Genomic DNA, 16,658 nt, shown 5'->3' with positions numbered 1-16,658 from the left:
CCTTTGGCCAGGTCACTAAACTGAGGTCAATCTCAGGGAAACTGTCTCTATAAATTACTAGGTCAGAGTCTCCTTCCAAAGCTTCAAAACTGCAGAGTGACTGTGTGTAGGACCCACCACAGAGCCCCACAGTGGGCTCAGCGATCTGGCTTCATTTTAGCTTCATTCACTCAGAGCAAGGTTAAACCCAGTGGGCCTGAAGTAAAGGTGAGGATCTTAGAAAAACACAGCTGCGAGTTTTAGCTTATGTGTAAATGTTCCTGTTTTTTATTTGCTTGGCTCTGAAAGCTAAGCTTTTGAGCTTTAAACTTAATCCCAACAGACCTGGACTGATGCCTCTTAATTATGCCTATGATGTAGTAAATCAACACTCCATTAGGAAGTCATTTAAGTATTAAATACTTAGGAACTTATTACAAGAGAATTGCAACATACATGCCCTCAGGTGGGAAGAGATGATGCTCATCTGTTTCGAGCAGCACTAGCTGACAATGTGTAAAACAGGGTCAAACTACTAGTCATATGACCATTCACATGTTTCCTCAAACCAAAATCTTATATCCCATCTTTTGAATAATGAAAGTATCCGATATAGTCCCTCTTCCCAACTTTTCCTACCTATTTTTTTTGCCTCCTTGTGATCCCCTTTAAGTTGAAATTAAGTCCTAACTGCAAAGAGAGAATACTCATTCATTCAGCAAAACTTTCCAGTATTAAGTGTCTTCTCTCTGCCCGGCACTGCTCTAGGCCTTCGGGATATGTGAGCAAATTAAACAATGATCTCTGCCCTTGTGGGAAAAGCTGACAATAAATAAAAAGCATACTAAACAAGAAAATTGGTAGGGGTTGGTAGAGGTGACAGGTGATACAGAAAGAATGAGCAGTATTGTAGGGGGTGGATGGAGTTGCAGTATGAGATAGGTGGTTAGTTATATGCAGAGACCTAAGCAGTCAAGAAGAACAGGTGGTGGGGGGCAGTAAGCAAGCAGATACTGGAGGAAAGAGCCTGCACGGAGGAGCAGCCAGAGCAAAGGCCTTCAGGTTCCTGAAGAAAACCCCCGAGGAGACCATGTGGCAGGTGGGGAGTGAGTCAGGGTAGGCGAGTTGGAGGGGTATCAGAGAAGGAAGAGGGGAAGAGAAGCAGGTAGGCAAGACTTTGCAGCCTGTGTAAGGATGTTTGTTGGCTTTTCTAGTCTACACAGAAATTGGAAGGGGTCAAGTGAACAGACAAGGTTGGTGTTTTGGATAAGCAGAGTAGGGACCTGGGAATCAGACCTGACCTTTGCTTCTCCTACCACTGTAGTTATTTGCCTGCCCTAGAGTTGAAGGGTTGAATTAGATCATTCCTAAGGTTCTTTTCAGTTCTAGGCTCCTATGACTTCAGGCAGCCATTTCCAACATGCTATTTGAACAGAGAAAAATGTCTCAAAATCCCCAAACCTCATATAGCTGTAGCCACCAAACCTAAAATCCCCAGACAACCCTTAAGGCCTCAGCCTTTCTGGAGTCATGGCACCCCTTTGAAAAAATTAGACAAGAGCTACAGAACTTTTCCCCCAAGAAATGCAGAACTACATATGTACACAGAATTCCACTCCCAATGTAAGGGCTTCACGGGGCCCTTGAAGCATAAACATGGACACCCCACCAAGTCATCTGTGGGTCACTCTAAGCAGCAGTGCATGAAGGAGGCTTGTTAATTTCCCCTCAACTTTCTATTATGAAAATATTTCAAACATTCAGAGAAATTGAAAGAATAGTACAACAAAATCCTTTACATCTTCCATTTAAATTTTTTTAATGTTAATATTTTACTATATCTGTTTATCTTCTATCTATCTACCTATCTTTGTCATTTTGTTATTGCCTACCCGTTTGAAAATTGTAGATATCATGGCACTCTATCCCAAAATATTTTCTGTATGTGTCTCTTAAGAATAAGAACAATCTTCTATTATACCACAATACCACGATCACATCTAAGAAAATGAAAACTGATTCCACACTCTTATATCCAGTCCAAATTCAAAATTCCCTTCATTCTAAGAATCCGTTTTACATATTACCAAGGTTCCAAACAAATTTCACACATTGCATTTGATTGTGATGTTCTATTTTCCTGTTTTAGTCTAAAACCATCCCTTCATAGTTTTGATCTTTGTTTATTTTCAAGATAATTGACTTTTTAGAAGAGTTCAGACCAATTGTCTTATAGGAAGTCCCCTCTTTTGTATTTGATTGATTCTTCCCTAGCAGTGTCTCACTCATTCCTCTATCCTCTGCATTCTCTGTAAACAGGAAGTTAGATCTAATGGAAGTTTGTGATTTTTAATTATTAAAGTACGGTATAATCTGGGAGGCAGTAATCAATCCATTTTCTAGGTGTTGACTAGATTAAATGCCATTTTAGTTTGTTGTGCCATAGAAGACCATCTTTAGGCTTTTAGGATTCATGTTTCCTTACCTGGGGAGGGCTACCTGGTTATGTGTGGACAGACAGGGTGAAAGAGGCAGGCTTTCCCTAGCAGTGAGAGGAGCAGCTCTGAGTTTGGAGTTTTGCCCTAACATTGATAACTTTTACTCTTCAGCTTCCTTATCAAAAAATTGGAATAATAATTTTCTTATTAATGGACTGTTGGGCTCCAATGAAATAATAGATGAGAAAACTATTTCCTTGAAAAATGAGAAGACCTACATGGAAGCAGTTCTGCTTCAGAGACTGATACCAAGTGCGGTGACACTGTTGATTCACCTCAAGTCAGTGTGCGAGGTCTGAACCAACCAACCAACCGACCAATAAATCCATCTATATTTATCTTATCATTTATTTAGAATGATGAATTACTGATATTTCTCCAGAGTTACTGGAAAGAGTTGGGTGGGGGTCTGTTTTCCAATGATGATTTAATGGCAGTGGTTCTCAACTGGGGGCAATTTTGCCCTCCAGGGGATATTTGGCAATGTCTCAATACATTTTGGTTGTTAAAGTTGGAAGCTGCTACTGGCATTTAGTGAGTGTAGATGCTGCTAAATACGTTAAAATGCCCAGAGCAACCCCTCTAGTGTCCCCCAAATTATCTGGTTCAAAATGTCAATAGTGCCTGAAAATAAGCATCTTAGGTATGGAACACAGTTTAACCTAAGTAGTTGCTTCAAAATTGTCATCAGTTTCTTGAGAATCATTGTTAGGGCTAACATATAGAAGTACATTTAAAATTTTACAGATTCTAATTTTTTTTTTTGTTTGTTTCCTACTTTATTTTTTATTTTTTATTTATTTATTTATTTTTTTTATTGAAGGGTAGTTGACAACAGCATTGCATTACATTAGTTTCAGGTGTACAACACAGCGACTCAACATTTATATACATGATATTTCTAGGTACCAGGTATCACCATACCAAGTTGTTACAATATTTTGACTATATTCCTTATGCTATACATTACATCCCGGTTACTTATTTATTTTACAATTGGAAGTGTGTTTATATATATATATATATATATATATATATATATATATATATTGTGAGGGCATCTCTCATATTTATTGATCAAATAGTTGTTAACCACAACAAATCTCTGTATAGGGGGGTCAATACTCAATGCACAATCATTAATCCACCCCAAGCCCAATTTTCGTCAGTCTCCAATCTTCTGATGCATAACGAACAAATTCTTACATGGAGTACAAATTCTTACATAGTGAATAAGTTACATGGTGAACAGTGCAAGGGCAGTCATCACAGAAGCTTTCGGTTTTGTTAATGCATTATGAACTATAAACAGTCAGTTCAAATATGAATACTCATTTGATTTTTAAACCTGATTTATATGTGGATACCACATTTCTCTATTATTATTATTTTTAATAAAATGCTGAAGTGGTAGGTAGATACGAGATAAAGGTAGAAAACAGAGTTTAGTGTTGTAAGAGAGCAAATGTAGATGATCAGGTGTGTGCCTGTAGACTATGTGTTAATCCAAGCTAGACAAGGGCAATAAAACATCCACGGATGCAGAAGATTTCTCTCAAAACAGGGGGGGAGAGGTTCTAAGCCTCACCTTTGTTGATCCTCATTTTCTCACCAGATGGCCCCCTGCGACTGTGCCTGTCTTAGGTTGTTCCTCCCTTGAGGAATCTTACCCGTCTCTGGCTAACCAGTCATACAGATTCTAATTTAATGGTTAAATTACTATTATCCAGGTAATAAAGGTGATCTTTTTGATTTAAAAAAATGTCAGTAGTGCCAATGTAGAGAAACTTTATGTTAATGTGAGGCACAATTAAATATTCAACCTTAGTCTGAAATCCTGGACCAATCCTTCAAATAAATATGGGTATTTTGAGTTGACTTACATGAAAATTCCATGCAATAAAATAGCAAATTGTTAATAGAAGAAGAAAAACACAAAGAAAAAAGTGAGATAAAAATGTTAATCATTTCAATCAACGTAATTGCTATGGTTCAGCTGAGCTTCCTCTGAAGTAAAAAGAAATTGCTATCAGTTATATAGTTTTGATTATCAGAAAGGATAATTCCTAAGAGATATTGTTTTTCCTAAAATAAACTATAATATTAAATTTTCATAAAGCATTCTGTAATACAGGAAACAATGAGTAATGTGATGATGGCAATGCTCGTAGTATTTGTGGAAAAAAATGCAGAAGTTCATATGGCTATTATAACAGTTTGCATTAAAAAAATGGGGAAAATATTCAGATGAAACTCAGAGTGATTCTGTGAGGCACTAGATTAACATGATTCCATCTGAAGACCTCTGATGGTTTAATGAAAGAATTGAGTTATGGTATCTGGAGGAATATAAGTTTTAAGTAAAGCACAACTGAACCATGGCCTGGAGCCCTTATTATGTTAATTAAAACCCTTTGTAAATATACTACATTTTAACATAACAGCTTTATTGAGATATTATTCACATACCATAAAAATTGTGCTTTTAAAAAAGGGTACATGTCAGTGATTTATAGCATATTCACAGAGTTGTACAACCATCACCACTACTAACTTCTGAATATCCTCATCACTCTCTATTTGCCCCTTCCCTGGTCCCTAGCAAACACTAGTCTACTTTCTATCTCTATGGACTTGCCTATTCTGGACATTTCATACAAATGGAATTCTCCGATATGTGACATATTATAATTGACTTCTTTCACTTAGCATAATGTTTTCAAAGTTCATCCATGTGGTAACATGTTATCAATATTTCACTCTTTTTATTGCCAAATAATATTCTATTGCATAGATACTGTATTTTGTTTATTCCTTTGTCAGTTGATGGACATTTGGATTGCTCTCATTTTTGGTTATTACAAATAATGGTACTGCTATAACTTTGGTATGAATATTTTTATCAAGAAAGTGTTTTGAAATTGTCGAATGCTTTTTCTGTATCTTTTGAGAATATCATGTGGGTTTTGTCCTTTATTCTATTAACACAGTGTATTACATTTATTGATTTTTGTATGTAAATTCAATCTTTACATTCCTGAGATAACCCCCCCGACCCCCCCACCCCAGCTGGTCATGAATAAAATCCCCTTTATATGTTACTGGACTTGGTTTGCTAGATATTTGTGTCTATATTCATAAGAGCTATTGGTCTGTAGTTTTCTTTTCTTGACATGCCTTTGTCTGATTTTAGTTCCCAGATTAATGCTTGCCTCATAGAATGTGTTTTGGGGAACACTTCTCCCTCCTATTTTAGTGTCCCCCCTTATTTTATTTTTTGGAAGAGTTTGTGAAGATAGTGTTCTTTAAATGTAGAATGCACCAATGAAGTCATCTGATCCTGGGACTTTCTTTATAGGAAGTTATTATTATTATTATTATTATTATTATTATTATTACTAATTCAATCTCTTTACTTGTCATAGGTCTCTTTAGATTTCTGTTTCTGCTTGAGTCAGTCTTGATAGTTTGTGACTTTCTAGGAATGTATCAACTTTGTCTGGGTATCTAATTTGTTGACATACAATTATTCACAGTATTCCCTTAGAGTCCTTTTTCAATTACTTAAGGTCCATGACGGTGTCTTCTCATTCTTGATTTGAGTCTTTTTTTCATTCTTGGTCATCTAGCTAAGGGTTTGTCAATGTTGTCAAAACTTTTCAAGAATCGAGTTTTGTTTACATTCATTCTCTTTAATTTTTAAAATTCTCTATTTGATTTGTTTCCAATCTAATCTTTGTTATTTCTTTCTTTTGTAAATGTAGTAGTATACATGTTCCACCATGTGCATGTATTATGAATTACATTCAATTTTGCTGACTATCTTTGGAACTTTAGGTTTTCCTTTCCTTCACTTTTCTCCATTATAAATTCTTTGCCTTTCCTGAGGACTTACCCTGCAGATTTCAACCTTGCTAGCCCATCTCCACAATTGTAGAGGCCAATTCCTTGGAATACATCTCTTAATATTTATCAATATGTATCTTCTACTGATTCTACTTCTCTCATTGATCCCTGACTTTTATACAGAGGACCAAATTTATTGGAAAAAATGTTAAGAATTTAAAACCTCCTTATCCTGCATTTATTAAGGCTATAGGCTAATTTATTCAATACTTATTGAGTGACTTCTACCTGCTGGTTATCGTTGTAGTTGCCAAGGCTATAAGAATGAATGAAATAGAAAAAACTCCTGTCTTCATGGACATTATATGTCAACAATGACAATTGTCAACCACCTACTACCATGGCCACATGTTGTAGGGGATAAAAAGGTGAATACAACTCTATTTCTCTCTTGGAGCTTGCAAGTGGTCTGTGAATATTTGTATAGGTATGGAGAAAGGTGGAAGTGAGCATGGTTTTGATTTGTAGGAAGACATAATTTCTAAGGAAGAGATAAAATCAAGTATTTCAGCAACCTAAAGGAGCTATTAGGTACCCCTTGAAGGAATATTTGAGATCTTTAGGTCCTGAGTCTTCTTTAAATTTATGTATATTTAAAAAATGAAAATAAGTTTATAAGTTTATTTAAAGGTACCTTAAAGAAATCACATAATCCCACATGATCATGTCAATAGATGCTAAAAAAGCATTTGACAAAATTCAACATCCAATCATGATAAAAACTCAACAAAATGGGTATAGAGGGCAAGTACCTCAACATAATAAAGGCCATATATGACAAACTCACAGCCAACATCATACTTAACAGTGAAAAGCTGAAAGCTTTTCCTCTAAGATTGGGAGCAAGACAGGGATGCCCACTCTCCCCACTTTTATTCAACATTGTACTGGAGGTCCTAGCCATGGCAATCAGACAACACAGAGAAATAGAAGGCATCCAGACTGGTAAGGAAGAAATTAAACTGTCACTGTTTGCAGATGACATAATATTGTATATAAAAAATCCTAAAGATTCCACTCCAAAACTACTAGAACTAATAACTGAACTCAACAAAGTGACTGGATACAAAATTAATACACATAAATCTGTTGCATTCCTATATACTAATGATGAACTAGAAGAAAGAGAAATCAGGAAAACAATTTCATTTACAATAGCATCAAAAAGAATAAAATACCTAGGAATAAACCTAACCAAAGAGGTAAAAGACCTTCACACTGAAAACTACAAGACATCATGAGATAAATTAAGGAAGATACCAATAAATGGAAATACATCCCATGCTCATGAATAGGAAGAATTAATATTGTCAAAATGGCCATCCTACCTAAAACAACCTACAGATTCAATGCAATCCCTATCAAAGTACCAGCAGCATTCTTCAATGAACTAGAACAAATAGTTCTAAAATTCATATGGAACCGCAAAAGACCCCGAATAGCCAAAGCAATCCTGAGAAGGAAGATTAAAGCTAGGGGGATTACACCCCCAAATTTCAAGCTCTTCTACAAAGCCACAGTAACGAAGACAATGTGGTACAGGCACAAACACAGACCCATAGATCAATGGAATAGAATAGAGAGCCCAGATATAAACCCACATGTATATGGCCAATTAATATGCAATAGATTGGATAATAAGGGAGCCATGGATATACAATGGGGAAATGACAGGCTTTTCAACAACTGGACAGCTACATGCAAGAGATGAAACTGGGTAACTGTCTAACTCCATACACAAAAGTAAATTTGAAATGGATAAAAGACCTGAATGTAAGTCATGAAACCATACAACTCTTAGAAGAAAACATAGGCAAAAACCTCTTGAATATAAATAGGAGCAACTTTTTCCTGAACACATCTCCTTAGGCAAGGGAAACAAAAGCAAAAATGAACAAAAGGGACTACATCAAAGTAAAAAGCTTCTGTATAGCAAAGGACACAGTAGAACAAAAAGGCACCCTATGGTATGGGAGAATATATTCATAAACAACATATCTGATAAGGGGTTAACATCCAAAATATATAAAGAACTCACATGCCTCAACACCCAAAAAGCAAATAACCCAATTAAAAAATGGGCAGAGGATCTGAACAGACACTTCTCCAAGAAATTCAGATGGCCAACAGGAACATTTGCTAATCATCAGGGAAATGCAAATTAAAACCACAATGAGATATCACCTCACACCAGTTAGGATGGCCAACATCCAAAAGACAAGGAACAACAAATGCTGGTGAGAATATGGAGAAAGGGGAACCCTTCTACACTGTTGGTGGGAATGTAAATTAGTTCAACCAATGTGGAAAGCAATATGGAGGTTCCTCAAAAAACTACAAATAGAACCACCATTTGACTCAGAATTTCCACTCCTAGGAATTTACCCAAAGAAAATAAGATCACAGATTCAAAAAGTTTATGTTTATCGCAGCACTATTTCAATAGCCAAGACATGGAAGCAACCAAAGTGTCCATCAATAGATGAATGGATAAAGAAGATGTGGTACATATACACAATGGAATATTCAGCCATAAGAAGAAAACAAATCCTACCATTTGTAACAACATAGATGGAGCTAGAGGGTATGACACTCAGTGAAATAAGCCAGGCAGAGAAAGATAACTACCAAATGATTTCACTCATTTGTGGAGTATAACAACAAAGCAAAATGGAAGGAACAAAACAGCAGCAGACCTCACAGACTCCAAGAAGGGACTAGTGGTTACCAAAGGGAAGGGGTTAGGGAGGATGGGTCAGGAGGGAGGGAGAAGGGGATTAAGGGGAATTATGATTAGCACACGTAATTTAGGGGGGGGCACAGGGAAGGCAGTATAACACAGAGAAGACAAGTAGTGACTCTACAGCATCTTACTATGCTGATGGAAAGTGACTGCAATGGGGTGTTGTCTTGCCAATGGATTTCAGCCCCAGGCAAGTTCGCTATGGATTCAATGTGACCAAAGAAATTGACAGCAAAACATTCTTGGGGTGAAAGGGTTATACCCAACTGTATTTCCAGGTGGCAGTTCAGTCACTAGAATCCCATTCACTCAGAGCGAGTCTGCGTGTAGCAAGCTGGTCTCTGCCTCTGGGCCCCTCTGTCTGCACAGCAGTCCTCTGGGCCTCTCTGCCTGCACAGTCATCCCACACAGCCATCCTCTGGGCCTCTGTCCTCAGCGCTGCCGCCACTCCAGCCTCTGCTCTGCTCTCCTGCAGCCTTGCAGCCCTGCCACCGTGTAGCACCCAGAGCACTCGGCAGAGCTTTTAATATAGTCAAATTGCCCACAGGTGTGCAGTGAGCTAGTCAACCAGGGCCAGGTGAGAATCCTGGCCACAGGAACTCTCGTTTTATCCACAGGTGTGTATGGGGGACTTAATAATATGGTTGAATGTAGTAACCACAATGCTGCTCATGTGAAAACTTTTAAGATTGTATATTGATAATACCTTAATTAAAAAAAGAAAAAAACAAATCACAAAAGCCTAAAAAACTTTAAAAGGAATTTTTAGTAAATTACCAAAAGAATTTCACTTTGCTTGTCTTTACTGATAATATGAGCTCTTTGTGTTTAAGGAGTATGGTGACAAGGAACAGTGTAGAAATGGCGAGATTTTTCTGGTATTCTCCACCTTGAAGTCTTGTTGTCTTCCATTTTGTGCCTGTAGCTGTTTCAATTTGTAGAACCTGGAGTTGTTTGAACTCTGCTTCCTAGGCTGGTTTAGATTACAGGTGAACTCGTGGTGGAGGCGTTTTGGATCAACTCACTTTTGAAATGTTTATGAAAGAAATTCTTCGGCAATGGGACTTCCACACAGGAGCTCAATCAGTATGCCTTAATTTACCAATTCTGGTGATTCACCTTTGCTTTGAGGAAAAAAAAAACAACCTCAAAAAGAAGAGCAAATGTGTTTTCATCTTTGTTTCTGTAAGGAAGCAACTGCTTTCAGCAAACATATGATAACAAACAGCCTTCTGGTGATTGTGAGATACTGTCCCATGATTTATAACATGATGAAAATCTATCAACTCAAGTGGGGCAATCAGATGCCCTCTGACCTCCAGTCATTTCACTGAGCAATTCTTTTTCGGTGCCAGGAGCCTAAAAGAAATAGTTGACCACCTGTAACTGGGCTTGTTCCTCATTTACTCTAAAAGCCAGAACTACTAGCTCTGAAAATAGGTCACAAGTGACTAGCAGTCCCTGAGACACTCATAGGAAGTATCTGCAAAGGTCAGGGCAAGTTTTAAACGATTATACAGGCCAGTGAATGATAGGCTTTGAGGAGCTTCTCTGCTTGGCATCTGAAGCAACCACGTGGGGGCGCTGCCTCAGAGACAGAATGACAGGTGTGGAGATGTGAGCCTGATGTCTGAGCCCCATAAGAGAGGTGCCTTTACTCTGCTGTGCAAAAAGCTCATGTCTATATAGGGGAATCTTCTTGCAGGACTCAAGGGATGATCATGAGGGATTTACAACATTAACTTCAGAAACCCAATACAATATCCCCAAGTGGAGAGTCAGGGTTGGTAAGAACAATCTCTGAATTAATTCTAACCCTGGGTGTTGGGATCCCATGAAGTTGGACATATATTTCAGTTAACACACATTTTCACAGGTCATTTGTTATTGAAGTCTACGTCTTAATGTTATTTCACTGGCACAAATGTTATAGTACAAATGTTAGAGTACAGTTACAATCTTGACATTATTTTTCACTTGTCTTATTGGTCCGGAACACAATTTGAGACCTGGTTGACCCTGGGGACTACTAGACTCCTAATAACCACTTTTTTTCTGTAAAGAGCCAGATAGTAAATATTTTGGGCTTTGTGGGTCAAATGGTCTCCGTCAGAACTACCCAACTCTGCTGTTGTACCACAAAAGCAGCCATAGATGATATGTGAACGAATGAGCATGGCTGTGTTCCAATAAAACTCTTTTTATAAAAATAGGCAGCTGGCTTTGACTTGGGGCCCTAGAAGGTAAAAGTGCAGACTCTGTAGTCAGGTTCAAATCCTGACTCTGTTACTAGCTGTCTGACCTTAGAGAACTTGTTAATCAATCTGTGCTTTTATCTTTTCATCTCTAAATTGATTATAGTACTTATCCCACAGTATTGTTATAAAGATTAAATTTGTCTATTGCAAAGTACTTAAAACAGTGCCTAGTAGATAGTAAGTGCTGTATAAGTGTTTGTTCGATTATTAACCATCCTGTGAGGTGGGTAATATTATTCCCATTTAAACCGAAATTCAAATAAATAAATGCATTGCTTCTGAGAAGGCTAAGACTTGAACATAGTTTTTCCAGCTCCAAGACAATTGCTCTTTTCTCATCAGAGGTAAAATCATTACATCTAAACACAGGGAAATTCCTCCTAACAGCCTATCAGGCAGGCCTTGCTCCCAGACCATCATTTAAAGGACTGCTTATATCTCTTCTCTCCCCAAGCCCTGAGGAATTACTATAAGAGGGAGTGTGTTAGAGCTGGTTTGTGTGGCTCATTAGAGCAGATTGTTAAACTTTTAGGATTTTGTGAGCAGTTTTATCTGTTGGTAGTTTGAAATTGGCCCTGATGGGAGTATTGACACTGAGAAATTGGCAGGTCCTAGAAATCAGGTCCTTTTTCCCTCTAGCACATGACTGACTATATGCCAGCAGTGAGCACTCCTTCAGCAGGGGCCCTGTGTCCTGACAGTGAGTAGGTAAACGATTTCTGTGGCATGTGACCTGCCATATCCCAGGGCACCATGGCCTGAGAAGAATACCAGGCCCCTGGCTTTTGCTTCATGGCAGAGACAAAAAGATTACATACTTGGCTTTGCAGCAGAAATGAGCCAGTGGGGGCCCCTGGACTCTGATTTCTAGACATCTGACTTACAGCTCTGCTCCCTGTTCCCGTTCCAACACACACACACACACACACACACACACACACACACACACACACACACACACACACACACACACACAGAGCTAAACAGGGACAGAACGGATTAGGAAGAGCTAAAGGAAAGAGGTTGTCAGGCAAACATCATAATCAAAGTACTTTTAATGCCCACTTTTTCTAGGAAAGGCAGTGAGTGCTGTAGCATTTTTTTAGCCTTTCTTAAGGTGAAGTCTTCCTAATCTAAACATGTGTCCTCTAACCTTTTTTGGAAGTAGCAAAGGAAATACAAAAGAGGGCTGGAGTCAGTCAAAAGGACAGTTAGACTAGTCACTTCCTCTTGTGAAGTTGTGAACCTCATTTTTTGGCTCTATAAAATGAGAGTCATAACTATGTAACTGTCAGTCCGATAGAGTGGTTGTGGAAGTCTATGATATTTTGTTACTCACTTACTCTGGGGACTTACTACTGAGTACCAGCATGTGCCTGGGCTTCCGCTAGGGCTTAGGGGCCTGAGCCAGGTTAGTTAGGTCATGAGGAAGTCAGAGTCTGGGTGCCTGAATAGATAATCTCAAAAGTCTAGATCCCAGAGGATGGATCATCATGGCTTCATTTGGTCATATAGAGTTTGGCCCTGAAGCCAAGTTGCCTCTGGTGAACCTTGACTCCGCTCTTGTTTACTAGCTCTGAGACCTCAACTAAGTTATTTAACATCTTTTCTTATTCTGTAAAATGGGATTTTTAAGATTCCTCAGTTTCATCTATAAACCCAGAGATGATAATGGTACCTGCTTCCTAGGACTGTTCTAAAGATTAAATGAGATAATACATGTAAAGTGTCCTCAGTTTCTTCATCTATTAAAAAATACAGATAATAGTAAACATTACTTTTTGTATAGGCATTATAGTGATGATCAAATTATGCACGAAAATATTTAGAAGTAAAGAAATAAAAGTATGAGTACAACATGACTATTACTCAAGGATGTGAATGTAGTGAAAAAGCTGCACAGAAGAGGGACGGTTAGCCTGGGAGTTAAGAAAGGCATATGGTGTTTGAGACTGCCATTCATTCATTCATTCATAAGACTACAAACATTTGAGCATCTATCATATGGTAGGCTTCATCTCGTTCTGGACATACATGAATAAACCAAACTGGCATGGTCTCTGCCAGTAGCAGTACCCAGAGATGGCTTAGGGGTAGCCAGAGGTGTTCCTTATGTGCCACTTACCCGCAATTCCAAAAGTCATTCCTTCATTTGTAAAAATGGACAACTGATGCTTTTTCAATCTTTATAATAAAGTGCCATGCAAACACAGTTTCAAGACAAACCTTCATTTCCTTTTCCAAAAGATTGCTATGTTTAAGCCCTGTCTAGAAAAATTCTGGAGCTGCAGCTGGTCTCCATCTTCACAGAGCTGGAAGTCTGGTGGGAGAGACAGGTGTTAAATATGTACATAAACTCACAGGTAATTAAAATCATGACAATGGCTATAAAAAAATAAATGGAGGTCATCAGAAAATAAAGGAAAGAATGAGTGAAGAAGAACTGATGTGTACATATTTAAGCCAAGAGCTGAACTTGTAAGAGTTAGCCAGGCCAGGAAAAAGGGAAGAGAGAGAAAGAACACTTTTGCAAAGGCACTGAGGCAGGAAAGAGCTTGGTGCGGTTGAGGAACTGAAAGGCCTACTGTGGTTGGAATGAGGTGAGGTAGGCAAGGAGCTCTGGGGTAGGAGGAGCGTGAGTGTGGAGGAGTAAAGGCAGGAGGCTGGCAGACCAATCCAACACTGGGCCTTGCAGGTCAAAGAATTTCACATTTCATTCTCAGTGAAATGGGAAGCAATTGAAAGCCTTCGTCAAGAGCTGTGCTCCAAGTCACATACTCTAGTTGCTGTGTGAGAATGGACTGGAAGGGGGTGAGGGTGAAGCAGGGAAATGAGCTGGAGGCTAAGGCAGAAGTCTCTGGTGAGCCATGGAGGTGGCTTGAATTATTCTAGTGGCAGTAGAGATGGAAAGATATGGAAGGATTTGAAATGGACTTGGTATTGATTAGAAAGAATGACTTCCAGGTTTTTGGCTTGAGCAGTTGGGTGGGTAACAATAGCTAAGGTCAAGAAGCTTGGGAAAAGAACTGGCCTGGAGACAAAGGGTAAGAGTTGAGTTTTAGAAAAGTGAATTAATGAGGTAGCAGTGAGATATCATATGAAAATGATAGGGAGGTGTGACCCAGGGACTCTGCAGAGAGTCCTGGCTGTGAGTTACGAATGTACGTACTGATAGCAGCCACAGCCACGATGCAGGAGGTCACCTGAGGAGTGCCTGTGGTCAGTGCTTTTATCCTTTCTTCAGGTCCCAGACAGCTTTAAGAAGCTGATGAAAGCTGTACTTCTTCCTTTCAAAGTACCTGCATTCAACTTTAAGGACCTTATAGACCCCCTAAAGCCCATCCACAACTGTTGAAAGGTTGATGTGACAAATTTAAAAAACAAACAATAAAACTTGTATAGAGAGAGAGAGAGAGAAATGGGTCCTGAACTGAGCCCTGGGGACCAGCGTCCTTTAAAGGCAGGACAGAAAAGCACCCACAGTAGGTGAGCAGGTATAAATAGAGAGGGAGGAGGAATTCCAAAAAAGAGTTATAGAAACTAAGAAAAGCATTTCAAGAATGCTGAGCTGTCTAGAAAGACAAGGTCTGGAAAGTGTCCACTGGAATTGGCAACAGTGGTAACCTTTGGGAGGCCCAGGACTGTACTTGTGAAGGGCTCTCTACAGAGGAGGCATTGCCTCTGCAAAACCTGCAGTGAGGGTGAGACACTGGATGCACATATGGGCTAATGTGAAGATTTGTGGGTGTTCCTTCTTGATGGTCTGCAATTTCTCAGTGAAATAGGAGGTAAGGTGAGGGTGAAAGGGGACAGCAAGCAAGGATGGGGGTCTGGGGGATGGAGAAGATGCAAAATAGTCTTTGTGGAAAGTAAAGTTAGAATCTTCTGGGAGGACTATTATCTATTTGTGGTTGTGATCATGGGTTGGGTCTAAAGGGTGAGTTGGATCAGAGGAGGAAAGGGCTGGGCTCAGCATGAACAAGCAACTTGGACCCAGAATCATCATGGGTGGGCAATCAGCAATCCTTCCAGACCTTCTTAAGACTTCCTCCACTCTTTCTTCCCTTGGGCTTCTCCTTGTCTGGCTCTGCATTCTCCCTCAGCCTACAAACACGCTCAAGCCTTTCCCAGTGGCTCAGCATCTCCTCTAGTCAGTGTCCAAATTCTTCCCTTTCCATACCCAAAACATCATAGCAGGGCACTTTTTTTTTTTTAAATTTCAAGTACCCTTTTTCTTCCTGTAGTCTTCCCTTACCTGGCTGTGTATTTATTGCCTTACTCTGGGGATTTTGGCTGCTTCATAAGCCTGGGGCTCTTTAAAAAAGCTTGAGTGCATTGACAGGTTCCTGCCAGATGCCTTGGAGGTACACATGCAGCCAGAAGCTAGGGAAACCTCTGCAGGCTTTTAAGTAGGAGCATTTTAGATAGTTTATTCTAGAAGCCAAGTGGAGGATGAGTTTGTCTGAAGGAGACTGCTAGGAGGCTGCTGCAACAGTTCAGGCTGGAAAGAGTGGCTGGACTCATGCCATTGGGAATTGATGTAGAGATCGAGGTTTTATAAGAGGTGAAATACAGAGGACTGGGTGATCAGATAGGCAGAGGGCTGAATCAAGAATGACTCAGTAATTTCAGCTTTCTAATTCTGATGACTGTAGGTGGTGGTGCCAAAAGCTGAGGAAAGGGCCACTAAGGAGGTAGGGGATCAGCTCAGTTTTGGACATGTTAAGTTGGGCTGCCCCTGTGATATCTGCAGAGAGCTGCCTGGCAGGTGGATGGATATTTGGGAGTAATTTCTGTAGGAGAGGTCTGGGCTGGAGGTCGCTGGTTTGGTAGTTGAAACCATGAGGCAGACATGATTCCCTAAGACATCTGAGTAAGAAGAGCTGCGGGCTTAAAGTGAAGTCTTGCACTTAAGTGCAGATTCACAATTGGTGTCACTTAAGGTTGCCAACCAAAGAAGGCAGAGGCTTTCTTTACTGAGATGTGAGAATTGGGAGATTGCACACTTGGAAACCAAGGTAGTATTGAGATTCCAAAAGGTAAGAGTCATCATCTGAGGTGTCGAATGTAGCAGAGAGATCCAGAGACACAAGGTCTGAGGAATGAATGCCTGCCAAATTTGAGAATGAAGGTCATGGGTTACTGTTGCTTGAGCAAGGATGAGGGAAGGGTGTGTGTGTAGTAAGAAGAATCCAGATTACCAAGGGTTGAGAAATAGGGAGGTGGAGATAGCCAGGGGGGAACCACTGTTTAAGAGGTCTGCATGAGAGGGAG

This window comes from Manis pentadactyla, chromosome 1, assembly GCF_030020395.1.
Source record: "Manis pentadactyla isolate mManPen7 chromosome 1, mManPen7.hap1, whole genome shotgun sequence".
NCBI classification, from domain to species: Eukaryota; Metazoa; Chordata; class Mammalia; order Pholidota; family Manidae; genus Manis; species Manis pentadactyla.
This window is presented reverse-complemented; position numbering follows the sequence as displayed.